Raw genomic sequence first — 18962 nt, 5'->3', positions numbered from 1 at the left:
TTGGTACATTGCAAACCGAGGTCATGGAAATTGCGTTCCAATACATACTGATTCCTCCTCTGACAAGCTGGGGGCTGATTACTGGAATTGCAGTGGTCCTGGTCCTTATGAGGGCGTCCCTGGGGTAAAGGAGCTGTGGGATGGCGTTGTGAGGCAGGGAGGCCCTGCTCCAGATGGCCTATTTTGGATATGTGGTAATCAGGCGTACTCCAAACTGCCCATGGGATGGGCTGGGGAATGCTTCCTGGGTCTAATACGACCTGCGTTCTTCCTATTACCCCAGAAGGAAGGCAACGATTTGGGAATTAAACTCTTTGACTCTCTCCGTAGGTCGCCAAGGGATATCCAAGTCGGTGACTGGGGGGATGAGTGGCCACCGGCCCGGGTTATTGAATACTACGAGCCAGCTACATGGGCACAGGACGGATCATGGGGATACCGTACTCCTATCTATATGTTAAATCGAATTATCAGGCTCCAAGCAGTCGTAGAGGTTATTACTAACCGGACTGCCCTGGCCCTGGAGCTGCTGGCTAAGCAGCAGGATCAGATGAGGGCTGCTATATATCAAAACCGACATGCCTTGGATTATCTGTTGGCCTCGGAGGGGGGCGTGTGCGGGAAGTTTAACCTGACTAACTGCTGCCTAGAAATTGACGATAATGGTAAAGCGGTTTTAGAAATTTCCGATGAAATTCGGAAATTGGCCCATGTGCCAGTACAATCTTGGCGTCCTCTTAGTGGCATCGGATGGTGGGGTGGTCTCCTAGGTGGTAGTTGGTGGCGCACGGCGCTACTGATGGTTGGGGGGGTTGTGATTCTTCTTCTCGTATTAACCTGCCTAATCCCCTGTATTCAGCTTCTAATTCAGAAAAATATTTCCCGACTCCAGGCAGTGGTGGTTCCACAACATGGGACACGGGAACTTAAGGTGATGTTGCTGCGAAAGTCCAAAGATTTACCGGGCCCTTAAGGAAGGGGGAGGGGGGGCTTATCTTGGTCAGGCACATCTTAAAAAGAGAAAAGGGTGGAATTGTGCGAGGTAATTTCGGTTTGCAATTTTAAGATGTGCCTAGACCACAGACTGATCTATAATAAAAGATAAAACTTTTGCTTCTTTTCTAAAACATTAGACTTTTGCTTTCTTAAAACATTTTGGAAACTCAAAAGTAGAATAGTTTAAAATAGTGCATGCAGTTTGTGAGCAGAGTAAAACAAACAGGCCCTTGATTGATGAAACCATAAACACAGGCAGGGAAGGATGAGTCCTTGACTGATAAAGACTGCAGGACAGGGAAACGACTCGAGAGACATCTGCTACAGATTGATACAGAGACATCTGCTACAGATTGATAAGACCGTTAGCACAGACAGAGAAGAATAAGTCTTTGACTGATAGGACTACAGGGGGAGAAAAATAACACCTCTAGGGTCTGGAGGCATTTGTTGCAGACTTTGTGATAGAACAATGATGTTTTTAAGAATGTGAACCTCATGGCTCGTTAAGAGCCAGGAAGGGGAGGGTCTGAAGACATTTGTTGCCGACTTTGTGATAAGGATGCAAGTTGGAGAATAATGATGTTTTTAAGAATGTGAACCTCATGGCTCGTTAGAACCAAGGAGGGGAGGGACTTGTGCTGTATATAAAGAGAAACTTTGTAAGCCTCAGCGCGCCTTTTACTCAGAAGGCTGCCCATCTCTGCAGACTTGCTAATAAAGCTTTGTTTTCCTGAATTTGTCTTGAGCGATTATTAAGAAGCAATTTTCGTTTCTAACAGTCTACAACACATTTTCCAGCAGCTCCTTCCATTTCTGAACAAGAGGGAGATCAGATTATAGACATTAATCTGACTACATTACCCATGCTGCCCTGGGAGATAGCGCCTGCGCAGTAAGAGCCGGTGAGGATCGGTCCGCGGAGCCTAATGGGAGTTGTAGTTCTTACAAGCGCGCACGCGATCCGCTGCAGTTGGCGGCCAACGGCGGGGAGTTTGAACGTGTGCGCGCGGGAGGCCCAGAGCGGAGGTCACGTGGTGCGGCTGGAATTGGGGGGAGGGGCGGGGTTTATAGACCCAGAGACCTCCCTCCAAACCTGGGGACATGGGAGAATAGGGAAATGGCACAGATATTACACCAATGTTTTCTCTAATTTCATAGTGGGATATAAAAAACATTTCCAAATTATAGGGCACAAAGAGCCTGTGAACTATAGTAAACCTAATATCTGTGGTGGGTGAGTCACTTGGTAGGATTGAGGGGGACAAGGTTGACATGCATTTGGAAAGACAGGGTTTGATTAGGAACAGTCAGCATGGCTTTGTGGATGGGAGATCATGTCTCACAAATTTGTTAGAGTTCTTTGTTGACAAGGGCAGAGTGACAGACATAATCTGGATGGATGTAGTCTAAAGCCTTCCAGCCTTTGATAAGATTCCACATGGTAGGCTGCTCTGGAAAGTTAGCTCCCATGGAATCCAGGGCAAGGCGGTAAATTGGATACACAATTGGCTTGACAGTAGGAAGCAGAGGGTCATAGTTGAAGAATGCTGGTCGGACTGCAGGCCTGTGACTGTCCCACAGGGGTTGGTGCTGGGCTCATTGCTGTTTATCTATATCAGTGATTTGGATGATATGTACAAGGTATGAGTAGTCAGTTTGCTGATGACAAGAAAATAGTTGGTGTCGTGGATAGTGAGGGAGATTATCAGAAAATGCAGCAGGACCTTGATCAGCTGGGGAAGTGAGCGGAGAAATGGCAAATGGAGTTTAACATACCTAAGTAAATTCACAGGACCCGATCAGCTGGAACCTAGAACTCTATGAAACGTTAGGGAACTGATTTGTGGGCCCCTTGCTGAAATATTTGTATTATGGATATTCATAGGTGAGGTGCAGGAAGACTGGAGTTGGGTAACATGGTACCACTATTTAAGAAAGGTGGTAAGAACAAGCCAGGGACTATAGACTGGTAAACTTCACTTCAGTGGTAGGCACGTTGTTGGAGGAAATACTGAGGGACAGGATTTACACGTATTTGGAAAGGCAAGGATTGATTAGGGATAGTCAATACGTGCATGGGAAATGATGACTTACGAACTTGTTTGAGGTTCTTGAAGAAGTCACAAAGAGGAATAATGAGGGCAGAGCGGTGCACGTGATCTGTATTGACTTTGGTAAAGCATTCGAGAAGGTTCACCATGGGAGACTGGTTAGCAAGGTTAGATCATCATGGAATACATGGAGAACTAGCCATTTAGGTACAAAACTGGCTTGAACGTAGAAACAGATAGTGGTGGTGGAGGGTTGTTTTTCACACTGGAGGCCTGTGACCATTGGATTGGTGCTGGGTCCATTACTTTTTGACATTTATATGAATAATTTGGATGTGAACATAGCATGTATAGTTAGTAAGTTTGCAGATTATACCAAAATTGAAGGTGTCGTGGACAGCAAAGAAAGTTACCTCAGATTACAACGGGATCTTGATCAGATGGGCCAATGGGCTGAGGAGTGGCAGATGGAGTTTAATTTAGATAAATGTGACATGTTGCATTTTGGGAAAGCAAATCTTGGCAGGACTTATACACTTAATGGTAAGGTCTAAGGAAGTGTTGCTGAACAAAGACCTCGGAGTGCAGGTTCATAGCTCCTTGAAAGTAGAGTCGCAGGTATATAGGATAGTGAACAAGGCAGATGATAAGCTTTCCTTTATTGGTCTGAGTATTGAGTATTGGAGTTGGGAGGTCATTTTACCGATGTACGGGATGTTAGTCAGGCCACTGTTGGAATATTGCGTGAAATTCTGGTCAATTTCCTAACAGAAGGATATTGTGAAACTTGAAAGGATTCAGAAAGAATTTACAAGGATGTTGCCAGGGTTGGAGGATTTGAGCTATACGAAGAGGTTGAATAGGATGGGGCTGTTTTCCCTGGAACGTTGGAGGCTGAGGGGTGACCTTATAGAGGTTTATAAAATCATGAGGGGCATGGATATGGAAAAGAGACAAGGTCTTTTCCCTGGGGTGGGGGAGTCCAAAACTAGAGGGCATAGGTTTAGGTTGAGAGGAGAAAGATATAAAAGAGACCTAAGGGGCAACTTTTCACGCAGAGGAAGTGGTGGAGGCTGGTACAATTCCAACATTTAAAAGGCATCTGGATGAGCATATAAATAGGAAGAATTTGGAGAAATATGGGTCGGGTGCTGGCAAGTGGAACTAGATTAGATTGGGATATCTAGTCAGCGCGGACGACTTGGGTCTGCTTGCATGCTGTACATCTCTATGACTCAAAGGGTGAGGTCTTGGGTTTTAGAAAGTTAAATCAAGACAGGAGTTTCATGCCGAATGTTTGGGCTTTAAGGAGTGAACTGGAACAGAGGGACCTTGCATTTCAGGTGCATGGTTTTCTGAAAGTGGAGTCTCAGGTAGACAGGGCTGTGAAGAAGGCATTTGGCACACTGACTTTCATCAGTTTTGGCATTGAATATAGAAGTTGGGAAGTTGTGTTACAGATATACAGGACATTGATGTGGCTGCACTTCGGAGTATTGTGTTCAGTTTTGGTGACTTTGCTACAGGAAGGATGTTACTAAACTGGAAAGAGTGCAGAAGAAATTTATGAGGATGTTGGCAGGACTCAACTGTCTGAGTTCTGAGGAGAGGTTGGATAAGCTTAGGACTTTTTTTTTCTTTGGAGTGCAGGAAACTGAGGCTGGATCTGATAGAAGTGTACAAGATCATGAAAGGCATGGAAAGGGTGAATGCACTCAATCTTTATCCCAGGCTTGGGGAATCGAAGACTAGAGGGCATCAGTTTAAAGTTAGTGGGGAAAGAACGAGATGGTAACTGAGGGGAAATGTTTTTCCACAAATGGCGGGACGCATTTGGAATGAGCTGCTCGTGGAAGTGATTGAAGTGGGCACATTAACAACATTTAAAAGTCATTTGGACAAATACACGGATAGGAAAGGTTTAGAAGGATATGGAGAAAGTGAGGACTGCAGATGCTGGAGATCAGAGCTGAAAATGTGTTGCTGGAAAAGCACATTAGGTCAGGCAGCATCCAAGGAGCAGGAGAATCGATGTTTCGGGCATGAGCCCTTGTTCAGGAATGAGGAAAGTGTGTCCAGCAGGCTAAGATAAAAGGTAGGGAGGATGGACTTGGGGGAGGGGCGTTGGAAATGCAATAGTTGGAAGGAGGTTAAGGTGAGGGTGATAACCCAGAGTGGGGGTGGGGGCAGAGAGGTCAGGAAGGAGATTGCAGGTTAGGAAGGTGGTGCTGAGTTCGAGGGTTGGGACTGAGACAAGGTGGGGGGGGAGGGGAAATGAGGAAACTGGAGAAATGGCCGCATGGGCCCCAGCTATGCCTGCCTCTTTGTAGGATATGTGGAACAGTCCATCTTCCGCAGCTACACTGGCACCAACCCCCACCTTTTCCTCCGCTACATCGATGATTGTATCGGCGCTGCCTCGTGCTCTCACGAGGAGGTTGAACAATTCATCCCCTTTACTAACACCTTCCACTCCGACCTCAAATTTACCTGGACCATCTCAGACTCCTCCCTCCCCTTCCTAGACCTCTCCATTTCTATCTCGGGCGACCGAATCAACACAGACAATTACTATAAACCGACAGACTCCCACAGCTACCTAGACTACACCTCCTCCCACCCTGCACCCTGTAAAAAGGCCATCCCATATTCCCAATTCCTTCGTCACCGCCGCATCTGCTCCTAGGAGGACCGGTTCCAATACCGAACAACCCAGATGGCCTCCTTCAAAGACCGCAATTTCCCCCCGGGGTGGTTGACGATGCTCTCCACCGCATCTCCTCCACTTCCCGCTCCTCCGCCCTTGAGCCCCGCCCCTCCAATCGCCACCAGGACAAAACCCCACTGGTCCTCACCTACCACCCCACCAACCTCCATATACATCATATCATCCGTCATCATTTCCGCCACCTCCAAACAGACCCCACCACCAGGGATATATTTCCCTCCCCTCCCCTTTCAGCGTTCCAAAAAGACCACTCCCTCCGTGACTCCCTCGTCAGGTCCACACCTCCCACCAATCCAACCTCCACTCCCGGCACCTTCCCCTGCAACCGCAAGAAATGCAAAACTTGCGCCCACACCTCTCCCCTCACTTCCCTCCAAGGCCCCAAGGGATCCTTCCATATCCGTCACAAATTCACCTGCACCTCCACAATCATCATTTACTGCATCCGCTGCACCCAATGTGGCCTCCTCTATATTAGGGAGACAGGCCGCCTACTTGTGGAACATTTCAGAGAACACGTCTGGGTTAACCGGACCAACCAACCCAACCACCCCGTGCTCAACACTTCAACTCCCCCTCCCACTCCACCAAGGACATGCAGGTCCTTGGACTCCTCCATCACCAGACCATAGCAACAAGACGGCTGGAGGAAAAGCGCCTCATCTTCCACCTAGGAACCCTCCAACCACAAGGGATGAACTCAGATTTCTGCAGTTTCCTCATTTCCCCTCCCCCCACCTTGTCTCAGTCAAATCCCTCGAACTCAGCACCGCCTTCCTAACCTGCAATCTTCTTCCTGATCTCTCCGCCCCCCACCCCACTCCGGCCTATCACCCTCACCTTGACCTCCTTCCACCTATCGCATTTCCAACGCCCCTCACCCAAGTCCCTCCTCCCTACCTTTTATCTTAGCCTGCTGGACACACTTTCCTCATTCCTGAAGAAGGGCTTATGCCCGAAATGTCAATTCTCCTGTTCCTTGGATGCTGCCTGACCTGCTGCGCTTTTTCAGCAACACATTTTCATCACTAAGTTTAGTAATCAGTCTCGAGGGAATAATAGTGTGGATGGCTGAACTGCAGTCAATGAGTAGGATTCCTACATAGATGTTCTGGGTGTCAAGATGTTCGAGGGAGGAATGAAGGGCAAGTGATGTGGCATCTGACATGTATCTGTTGGTCCGATAGGCAAATTGGAGTTGATTAATGCCATGACCAGCCTTTCAAAGCACTTCATGAACACCAACGTTAGGGCCGCTGGGCGGTAGTCATTGAGACATGCTGCATGGGCCTTCTTAGGCACAGGGATGATGTTGGCCATCTTAAAACAGGCAGAGACAGTGGCTTGCTGCATGGAGAGATTGAGGATGTTTGAGAAGTTCTCTGCCAGTTGATCTGCGCATGCTCTGAGTACATAGCCTGGTACTCTGTCTGGTTTTATCGCTTGCCTTGGATTCACACAAAGGAAAACTGATCTGACCTCTGATGCAGTGACTGTTGGGGGAGGTTCATCACGTTTTCACGCAGCCTGCTTGGCACACTTTCCTCATTCCTGAAGAAGGGCACATGCCCGAAACATCGGTTCTCCTGCTCCTTGGATGCTGCCTGACTTGCTACGCTTTTCCAGCAACACATTTCCAGTTTAGAAGGATGTGGGCCAAGCACAGGGAAATGGAGTTAATGTGGAGGACATGTTGGTCGGCATGGATCAGTTTGGGCCAAAGGGCACATCGCCATGCTGGAGGACTCCATGACTATTGGGGAAATCGATGGAAATAAAACCTAATAAATCCCCAGGGCCTTGTGCTCTCCATCTTTAAGGATGTCCTTAATGAAGTCACCCGAGAAATAGTGTATGCATTGGTGATCATTTTCCAGCATTCTGTAGACTCTGGAGGAGCTCTCAAAGACTTCGCAGCATAGTGGCTCAGTTGTTAGCCCTGCTGTTTCACAGCATCTGGAACCTGGGTTCAATCCCAGCCTGTGTGGAGTTTGCACAGTGTCTGCATGGGTTTCCCCGGGTGCTCTGGTTTCCTTCCACAGTCCAATAATGTGCAGATTAGTTGAATTGGCAATACTAAAGTGTTCAGGGATGTGTGGGCGAGATGCATTAGTCAGGGAAATGTCGAGTAATAGGGTAGGGGAATGGGTCTGGGTGGGATAGTCTTCAGAGGGTCAGTGTGGACTTGATGGGCCAAATGGCTTATTTCTACCCTCTCGTGATTCTAAGACTGGATGGGAGCTAATGTGACTGCACTTTTTTTTAAAAAAAAGGATGGACAAAGAAAATGGGGAATGATAAGCCGGTTAGCTTGAAACCAATGGAAGGGAAAATGTTGGAGTAAATGTTAAGGACATAATAACTAAGCATTTGGAAAGCAGTGACACGACTGGACTTAATCAGCATGGATTCACGAAAGGAAACCATGCTTGACAAACCGTCTGGAATTTTTGACGCTGTGTCCAGTACACAAGGGTGAATCAGTTGATGTTGAGACTTTGGGCTTTCCACAGGTTTTTGACAAGGTTCCACACAACAGATTAGCAAGGAAAGTTATGGCTCATAGTATCGGAGCTCGTGATTTGATGTGGATAGAGAAGAGGTTGGCAGACAGGAAGCAGAGAGTTGTAATAAACTGTTGCTTCTCAGAGTGGCAGGCACTGATGGTGGGTTACCATAGGGACCCTAGCTGTTCACAATACACAATTGAATTGAATGCAACATCTCCAAATGTGCAGACAGCTGAATGGTAGTGTGTGTTGTGAGGAGGATGCTCAGAAGTTGCAGAGTGACTTGGATAGGCTGGCTGAAAGGGTAAATACTTGCAAACGCAACATGCGGATAAATGAGAAGTTATCCACTTCATGACAAAAACAGGAAGGCAGATTATGATTTGAATAGTGTCAGGAAAAGGTGAAGTCTAATGATACCTGGGTGTGATGGTGGAACGGTCACTGAACATTGGCGTGCAGGTGCAGGAAATGGGGGAAAGCTCATGGCATGCTGGCCTTCAGAGTGAGAGGATTTGATACAGGACAATGGATGTCTACTTGCAGTTGTCCAGGGCCGTTGGGAGGCCAGACCTTGAGTACTCTATGCAGTATTGTGGTCTCCTAATCTGAGGAAGGACATTCTTCCTTTTAAGGGAATCTTGCAAAGCTTCAACAGACTGATTCCAAGGATGGCTGGACTGACATATGAAGAAAGACCGGATCAATTGGGTTTGTACTCACTGGAATTTAGAAGAATGGGGACAGCCATTGAACTTATGGAAGTGTCTACCATAGAGAGCTGTTGGGACCAGGTCAATAGATGTATATTCAGGGATCTGGAAATGGGAATTCAGGTTAAAGGGTTCAAGGGGTATGGAGAAAAAACAGGAGTGGGATACTGAAATTTAATGATCAGCCATCATCTTATTGAATGGCCAACATCTGCAGCTATTTTCTATGTTTCTGAGTGTGCAGCAAGTCAGTATCACTGAGCAGACTGGAAGGAGTGTTCTGCAGGTCAGTATCACTGAAACAGATTGCGAGGATGTGGTACATGAAGATAGCATTGATTTCTGCTTAAAGCAGCTTGAGAGGAGAACAGTAAATTTTGTAAAATTGTGCTGGTTAAGTGCATCTTTAAAAGCTCGAAGTTAGAAAGAATTTAGAGGAGGGTGGGGTGAGTACTGTTCAGTCCACTCCCTTAAACAAACTATGGTTGGAAGTTTGGACTGTAGTGGGAGTGCTTGGAGTGGGAAAAAGGCCTCTAGTGTCATTACTATTATTGAAGGGAGTATCTCACAAGCTTAATTTCAGGGGATGTCATAACCAGTCTTGCAACAATCATGTAACAAAATGTCAATTGTCCCAATAGCACTGAGCCAGCTCATAGCCTCCCATGTCACCTAACCACAAGCAGCAGGGCATCATGGGGACAATTAAACCTCCCCATGAAAGCAGATTGATCTTCTCCACATTCCAGCTGACTCCATCTCCACTCCCACAAACATTAATTAATTCCCTTGTAGATCCAAATTCTGTCAAACTCTACCTTGATTCTCGATAATGACTCAGCATCTGCTGCTCTCTGTGGAAGATAATTACAAAGAGTAGTTTTGCTCAGTGAAGATGAAGACTGTCCAACAGTTCATCAGTCTCTTTCACACAGGGTGTCCGTATCCCATGACTCAAATCTCATTTGTCCTACATCTATTATTAAGCTTCAGATGCCAAACTATTGCCCGATTTCCACATTGACAATTTCATCGGAGCAATGCAGAGTCTGTTCAAATTGTCATCTTGTGTTTTAATTTAATCCACAGATAGCCAGGTTCCCACAGCAGAATCCCTTTCATTGTCCCTCCTGTGTTCTTGATACCTACATGGATCACCATGTGCGAGGTGATTTGTTTTTATTCACGGATATGGACATGACTGGCCAGGAATCCAGTGACCCAGGGAATGTTCTGGAAACTGGGTTCAGATACTGACATGGCAGATGGTGGAATCGGAATTCAGTAAAATCCTGGAATGAAGAGTTTAATGATGACCATGAAACCATTATTACTTATTAGGAGAAAAAAACACACATCAGTTTCACTGATGTTCAGGGAAGGAAATTATCATCCTTACCTCGTCTAACATGCAAGTGATTTCAGACCCACAAATGTGGTTCTCTCTTAACTGCCCTCTAAGCAATTAGGGTTGAACAAACATTCTAGCCTGGCCAGCCAACCCGACATCTGTTGCCCTGTGAATGAGTCAAGACAACAAATGTCGAACAAGCTCTGAACCCCTGAAAATAAAACAATGCTCCAGGAAAAGCCATCATCACCAGTGAAGGCTCAGTGAGCCTGCATCGTTTTCAGAAACAAAACTAAAAATTGCTGGAAAGCTCAGCAGGTCTGGCAGCATTTGTTGATAGAAATCAGAGATAACGTTTCGGGTACAGTGATTCATCGTCAGAAGGGATTTCCCTCCACAGATGCTGCCAGACCTGCTGTGCTTTTCCAACAATTTCTATTTTATCTTTCTGATTTACAGCATCCACAGTTCTTTCAGTTTTTATTCTGCATTGTTGTCTGAGTCTCACTGGCATGCTGTCTTTTACACCATTTCCACTATCAGGATCAGCACATGGCGTGACAGAGAAAGAAATGGGACAATCTTTCTACAAAATGTGTGATCAGAAGATTTTGTTTTAATATTTGGTTCTCATACATGCTTCTATTCTGCCATTTCCAGTCACTATACTATCACTGATAGATTATTCTCTTCAAAACAAAAAGCAATACTGGAAATATTTCAATATAATGCAAAAGAGTGAGGAGATCATTCTAACAAAGTGTAGGAAAGTTCTGTCACTCAGTGAGAAATAGCTCCCAGCAGAGTCCTGCAACTTACACCTGTGGACACATTGGTTTGTGCAGTTACCAGGAACCCGGGGTTTTGTGCTCACTGTTCCATTCATAAGCTTCTCCTTTATTCCTCTCTCCCTGGAGATGCTCGATTGTGGAATCCGGCTCCAGGAAAAGACAAAGCCAGGAATATCCGAAACAGGGCCATCACTGAGTGAATCCAGAGGGTGGATGTTATTGGCAGAGGATTCCCTCTCAGCTGAGATGCACAGTCCCCTTTCACTCCGACACAGATTCATCTTCCAGTAGGCTTACTGGGTACAGTAGTGAGCAGGAACGGGGAATAACGTACCCCACAGGCCCACGAATGTTGAGTGTAATTGTTAGTGTTCCTTTGCAGCCGAGACAGAGTCTCACTCTGGCTCCTTCATGTCGTGCATGTCACCAGCAGGAAACATTGAGACAGAGATATCCCGTAGAAACTAAACACTGTGAAGCCGTGTCTCTCAGTGTCTGGGCCTCTGACCTCACAATGAGAGATGACCCTCACTTAGCTCGAGTGGAGACTGGAAAATCTTCAATAAAATTTCAACCTTCAGCACAGACGGTTGAAAGAAGTAGGGGTGGGTGCAGAATCAGCAAAAAAATGATGACAGCAGTGATGCTTATAACTTCCAAGGTTCACACAGTCCCCCTCAGTCTGGATCGGAGCGACTTCAAGACTCTCTTCTTTCCCCATTTGGAATGAATTCATTTCCCCACAATCTGAATCACATTGAAGATTAAACAGAAACTAAAGAGGTGGAAATACTGTGTAAATAACGGGCAGACTGGGGTTAGTTTTCAATTATTGATATAGAATCATATTGAAACTAATCTGTATTGTATTTCTAATACTGAAGCAGCTCATAAACACTCACTTGATCCATTGCAGACGCTGCAATTTGTACACGGTGGAGCAATGAGGGGACAGGAGTGTTGGTTGAGTGAGATGGACAACTCCATCAGTGACTGGTTTGTACTGAGAGCGAGGGCAAGTTTCTCAGCACAAAGTTCTAAGAAGGAAGCAGCACGTAGCCTGGGGGACACAGAGAAAGAACAAGAAGCACAGTTTATTAATAACGGTATTTCTGACACAGATATAACTGTAAAATAAGGGATTTTCTGTTCCAGTAAACTGAACTGAAGACAAGCAGCAGGTGGAATGTTCCCAGACCCTGAATGACATCGATGACAATGAGAAGCCTCAGAACATCCCATCAGAACTCAATCAGTGCCTTCCATGACATCAAGAGCAATAAATTACAATTCCCAATTGAGTTTGTCTCTGTTTTTTCCAGTCATGTGAATCGGGCATCGCTGCCTGGGCCAGCATTAATTGCTCATTCCTAGTTGCCAAATTCAAAAGGTGTGGATGATCTTCTTGAACCTCTGCAGTCTCACTGTCCATTGTGAGTGAAGCCACACAGAGGAAAAGACACCGCCACTTCCGGGGTCAAACTGCGCGTGTGCAGTTCACCTCCGCGCAGACTCAGTTCAACGGCGACACCTCGAGCCTGCGCACGACCCTTCAGGGCGGAGTTATCACTCTCCCCGGCTCCGATTGGTCGCTTAGACTGTCGATCGCCGTGGTGTCCGCCAATCGGGAGTCCGGACAGCAGAGAGGGGTGGGGCCAAAGGCAGGTGTGAGGAAGGATCAGGATGGCGCTGGAAACGCCCAGCAGCTCAGGCACCATCCGCGGATCACGGAAAGGAACATTTCGGGCAAAAGGCCTCCCTCAGGATTTCCCTGCTCCTCGGAGGATGCTGCTGTGTGTTTCCAGCTGTTTGGTGTTACCTCCCCCAGACTCTATAACTCAACATTAACAGTTTGTTGATCTTCACGCCGTCAGGGGGGAAGATGTTGGTTTAAACCCAACCTCCTGAGTCCAGCGCAGCCGAAACCCCGGAGAAGAGAAGACGGACCAACCGCCTTCCCGCCCCTCCCGGTTTGAAATGGTACGCATGCGCAAGACCCGCCCCTCCCTTCCCTCGCGCAGTGTCGGTTAAACGGCGGCGCCTCGAGACACCTCAGGGCGGGACACAGCTCAGCCCCCGGCTCCGATTGGGTAAGGGCCCCGTCGACCCAATGATGCCGACCAATAGGGACCGCGGTCCCGCTTGGGCCCCGCCCCCAGGAGGTGGGTCCCTGGAGAAACAGGGTCTTATGGGGGATCGGGGAAGGAAAGTTGGGTTGAGAATGATCAGAGCAGACCAGACATGGTCTGACTGAAAGGTGGAGCAGACTTTGGGAGGGAATCCCTTCATCATGATGTTCCATCTTATGGTGATCCCTGTTCCATTGGGACAAGAACCTTCCACACTCAGTCCCGTCAATGTGACCATTCACCTGTTTGGGTCTGACACCATTCCATGTGGTGTCTGGTGGATCAGAGTGTGAGGAGTCATTATAAATGTTGTTATCTGTAAAAAATCACAAGGTTGTATCATGAAAGAGGAAGGTGAGGGGGGTGTAGGTTAATATTGGACAAACAGTTATAAACATCTGTTTCCCAGTTCTGCAAAAAACATAATAAAACCACAATCAAGAGGTCATAAGGTTGAGTGTGGATAAAGAATGGGAGGAAATGTTACTTTAACAATGTAAGGAAGGAGATGGTAGTGGAAGAGGATACACTAACGATGGACCACAGCAGGATGTGGTGAAATGGCCAAACAAGACTTATACTTTGTTATGTACAAGGTCGGATAAGGCAAGAGAAAAACAACAGTAATGGGCGCCAGGTTTAGAATAGTGGGAGGAGGGAAAGAGAATTGAATTGTACATAAGTTGTGTACTCGTTAAGCTCGGTGTGCCTATCTTATAGGCGCCACGCTATAATAAACGATACTGCTGCTTCAGATCTTGTCTCGGACTGAAATTATTGAAGTGAGTGGGTTCTATTTCCCACAATTGGGGGCCTGTCTGGGATATTCTTCCATCGCCGGGGGAGTGGCTGGCCCTGGACACTGGGACGACACGTCCTGTTCCCGATTGAGGAGCGGTCTCGTGTCCCAGTTTGGTCCGCTCCCTTGGGCGACTGGTACGAATCCTGCAAGAGAGACATCTGAATCAGACAGTGAAAGGAGGTCGATGGAAAATACAGAAAAAAGGGGCCAGGCAACTCTGTGCACAGACCAAGGTAAGAAAACTGGCTTTTAAGTATTGCCTTGGTGACCGGGAAAAGGGGTATTTAATCGCTGAGAGACTGGCGAGGGTCCTGAGAAATGGGGGGGGGGTAGGGAGAGTATGTCAAACTGCGACGAAGTAAAGGAAGAAAAAGTCCCTGCTAACATTCCTTCAGAAAGTCCGTTGGGGAGGATGTTAAGGAAATGGACAAGTAAGACTTGTACAAGGGAAAAAGATAAAAAGAAAATGATGAAATATTGTTGTTTATTATGGACCAAAGAACCAATCCTTCGTCCGGCTGTCTTCTGGCCAAAGTACGAGGATTGGGTCTGTCAGTATTTAGATCTGTATGTGAATGAAAAACAACCTTTTATTCTAGAGGAGGCAGACTATGTGTCTTGTTGGAAGGGCAGTTTGGGAATGATGGTAGTAAAGACAAAGGATTCCCCCTCTGCCCCACCCAGTCCCTGGGATCCTCTTGGCTGCTTCCCCCCCCCCCCCTCCCCCACTGCCAGGATTTAAGAATCCTGGCAGTTCTCCACGAAATTGGAGAATCATTGGAAGGAACTACAAAATGGAAACAATTGGGAAAGGACTTATCGAAATGTGAGAATTTGCAACGGGGCATCAGATACTGGGTGAATTAGTGCAGTTCAGCACTAAATGGGTGAGTTATTCTGTGTTGCACTAAATGGGAGAATTGAGGCAGGACAATATCTTTTGGGAGACTTAGTGTACCGCACCCCTAAATTGGGCGAGGGCATCAGTCAGTATGGGGATTCGAGTGAGGCAACACTGAGTGGGCTTCAGGAATTGAGGGGAATGGTGCTAACCAACACTGAATTGGAGAATTGGTGCGGGCCATCTGTAAATGAGAGAGCTGGAGCACAGTGGAGCTAAATTAGAGAATTGGTGCATGGCAACAGTAAATGGGAGAATGAGAGTAGCGCACCCTTAAATGGTAGAATCGGGCTCGGGCATCAGTTGCTGTGGTGAAACGGTGGGCTATCACGGTGTGAAACGTTGTTCTAGCTCTCTGGTTTCCTTCATTACTGTCCTGGTCAGGGAGGCTGGGGATTGGTCCTCTCCATCAGATGGAGGGACCAGCGCATTGTTGACCCAATTTAATCAAGAATGGAATTGGTCATCTTCACTTCTCATGGTTCATTGTTGTTCTGTTTTGTTGGATGTTACTTGATCACTTTCTGGGACTTGACAATGCATTAAAGCGCCAGTCTGTTTGGAAGCACGGTTTGGAATTGTCTCGCTGCCATTTGTGTGAGCAGTACATGACATAGACGACTCGCACTCCCTCAAAGTCAGCATGCCAGTGTGTCTGGCAATGGTTCCGCCTTTTCTGTTCCACGCTAAGAGCTGTCAGTTTTTGGATTCGCTGGAGTGCTGAGGGGGTAACACAATTTGTGTGGTAATTTTCTTCAGTCTAAACTCCACCCTCCAGGAAAAATAGCCCAACGCGCTGAGTAACAAACAGTACGAGTTTTTAGCAAATGGTCTGTTCAAGCTGGTGTCAGCTTCTGGAGCGTCTCAGAGTTGCCAAGCACGGAAACAGACCCTGCGATCTAACTTGCCACTGCTAAACAGATAACCGAAATTAATCTAACCAATATTTGCCAAAATGTGTCCCTTATCTCTCCGAACCCTTTTAGATGCCTTTGAAATGTTGTGAGCGCACCAGTCTCTGCCCCTAAATATGACAATTCATTCTGTACACACGGAAGTGTCGGTGTTCAAAACAAGTGTCCCTCAAATCCCCTTTAAATGTTACTGTTCTCACATTAAACCAATGTTATCTCGCTTTGAACTCATGTGCCTTGTGAAAAATTACTCCCTGACTCTTTTCTCTGTCCGTCTGCCTCATGTCTTTATAAAATTCTGTAAGGCCATTCCTCAGCCCTGAAGCTCCAGGGAAAACTGTCGAAGCCAATTCAGCTTCGTGCTATTGTCCAAACAGTGCAAACCTTGGAAACCCTTTCAAATACTTTCCAAATTGCATCACGTTCGTTTTTGAATGCGCGAAATGTTCGTGACTGAAGTGAAGCGATGCTGAAACACTAGTAATGACAATTTTGACACTCTGGCCCTGTAAGGTGGCGTGCCCGAGTGGTCTAAGGCGCTGGATTTAAGCTCTAGTCTCTATCGAGTCGTGGGTTCGAATCCCACCGCTACCACGATAACTAGTGTTCTACTGCTGACAGTTGAACATAGCAGGCCGTATGCGTTTTCGTTGTTGTGTTTGCAGCTGCTCAGGCCTCTGATCCAGACTGACTCTGAAAACAGTGTGGGTCCTTGCAGTCGAAGCCTCCTCAACCCCTCTGCTTTCGGAAATATGCGTGGCCAGTTTCTGTGTCTCAAATAGTCAGCGCGTTTGTCTGAAAGTTCGGTGGTTCGAGCCCTCCCTTCGCACTGAGCCTCAATTATTTCAGTTCAAGCATTGAGACCAACCATGTCCCGACACTGCAACCACGAGAACTCACCCGAGTCTGCAGCTGGATGTGGCCCCAATCTCTCCAAGGCCCCGCTGCCAACAGAAAGCGGCTTCTGCAGCTTCAATCAGCGGCTTCCTGCTCAGCCCTGGGACACAGCACATGGAAAATCCTTCCCCAGGAACGGCTCTTCCCGTGTGAAAGGGACAACCATTCCACTTTAAATTGGACACGGCTTCAGAGGATTGTTCCTGTTCTTGGAACGTTTCATAAACAAAACTCCTGTCTCGCAAATAAGAAGTGGGAAAAGTTGTTGGCAGGAAGACTAGAGAAAGTGTTGACTGTGAGGACTCTGTCTCGTCAGCAGGTGGGATTCCTTACACTCCAAACAGGAATGATTGGGTTTCCTTCGGGAATTTCCCAATTGATTTACCATCTGCCAGAGTGAATGGGAATCACTCCGGAGACATAAAGATGAGGATAAAAATATGAAAATATTTATATTGAGTCTTAAATCCAGAGACAAGTGTTAAATAGATAATAATGTTCTGAAGGAATAATAGCTGAGAAATGGAAAGTGTGAATGATGACATTTGTGATTGGGAGGAATGAACTGGATCCTTGTAAATTGCAATGCCGGGTGAAATATGCTCAGTATGAAATGACACACTCACCAATCGTGAGCCAGGCCCAGCGATTTTAGTCCGAGAGCATGAGATGCTTAATCTCAAGGCCGTAGGTTCAAGCCTCACGATGGGCCCTTTCCCTCCTTTAAAGAAATCCAGCTCTCTGCTCCACTTGCAGTATTGTAACCCAGTGTAGGGGTTGGTTTGGACACGTCGATCCGACTATGTTTGATCACACCTCTGTTCCTGAGTGAAAGCTGTCTCCACTTGCCCATAAGATGGAATCCCATCTGCTGACGAGACAGAGTCCTCACAGTAAACACTTTCTCTATTCTTCCTGCCAACAACTTTTCCCACTTCTTATTTGCGAGACAGGAGTTTTGTTTATGAAACGTTCCAAGAACAGGAACAATCCTCTGAAGCCGTGTCCAATTTAAAGTGAAGTGGAGCCGTTCCTGGGGAAGGATTTTCCATGTGCTGTGTCCCAGGGCTGAGCAGGAAACCGCTGATTGAAGCTGCAGTAGCCGCTTTCTGTTGGCAGCGGGGCCTTGGAGAGATTGGGGTCACATCCAGCTGCAGACTCGGGTGAGTTCTTGTGGTTGCAGTGTCGGGACATGGTTGGTCTCAATGCTTGGACTGAAATAATTGAGGCCCGGTGGTAAGGGCGGGCTCGAACCACCAAGCTTCCAGCCAAATGCAGTGACGATTTGAGACACAGAAACTGGCCGCGCGTATGTCCGAAAGCAGAGGGGTTGAGGAGAGTCCGACAGCAAGGACTGTTTTCAGACTCAGTTGACCTGAGCAGCGGCAAACACAACAACGAAAACGCAGACGGCCTGCAGAGGTTCTGCTCTGTTCAACTGCTTACCGCGGAGCAACCGCTGGTAGCGGTGGGATTCGAACCCACGACTCGATAGAGACTGGAGCTAAAATCCAGCGCCTTAGACCACTCTACCACAGAGACGCAAAGCGCCAAAATCTCATTACTAGCGTTTCAGCATCGCTTCACTTCAGGCACGAACAGATCGCGCATTCAGTAACGAACGTGGAACAATTTCGAAAATATTTGAAAGGGTTTCCAAGGCTTGCACTGTTTGGACAATAGCACGAAGCTGAATAGATTTCGACAGTTTTCCCTGGAGCTTCAGGGCTGAGGAATGGCCTTACAGAATTTTATAAAGTCATGAGGCAGACGGACAGAGAAAAGAGTCAGGGAGTAATTTTTCACAAGGCACATGAGTTCAAAGCGAGATAACATTGGTTTAATGTGAGAACAGTAACATTTAAAGGGGATGTGAGGGTCACTTCTTTTGAACACAGACATTTCCGTATGTACAGAATGAATTGCCATATTTAGTGTCAGAGACTGGTGCGCTCACAACATTTCAAAGGCATCTGAAAGGGTTCGGAGAGATAAGGGATAAATTTTGGCAAATATGGTTAGATTAATTTCGGTTATTTGTTTAGCAGTGGCAAGTTAGATAGCAGGGTCTGTTTCCATGCTTGGCAACTCTGACACGCTCCAGAAGCTGACACCAGCTTGAATAGACCATTTGCTAAAGGAACGCGTGGTGTTTGTTCCTCAGCGCGTTTGGCTA

The 18962-nt window shown here is 46.9% G+C and overlaps 1 non-coding gene across 1 annotated transcript; it reads left to right on the top strand.

Annotated features, from left to right (window-relative positions):
- The first annotated feature begins 16401 nt into the window (after positions 1-16401).
- On the top strand, positions 16402-16483 carry trnal-uaa (transfer RNA leucine (anticodon UAA)). The gene has a single exon. It is a non-coding gene; the product is annotated as a tRNA-Leu (tRNA).
- Positions 16484-18962: the final 2479 nt, after the last annotated feature.

This window comes from Chiloscyllium punctatum, chromosome 41 (genome assembly GCF_047496795.1).
Source record: "Chiloscyllium punctatum isolate Juve2018m chromosome 41, sChiPun1.3, whole genome shotgun sequence".
In the NCBI taxonomy this organism is placed as follows: domain Eukaryota; kingdom Metazoa; phylum Chordata; class Chondrichthyes; order Orectolobiformes; family Hemiscylliidae; genus Chiloscyllium; species Chiloscyllium punctatum.
This window is presented reverse-complemented; position numbering and strand designations above follow the sequence as displayed.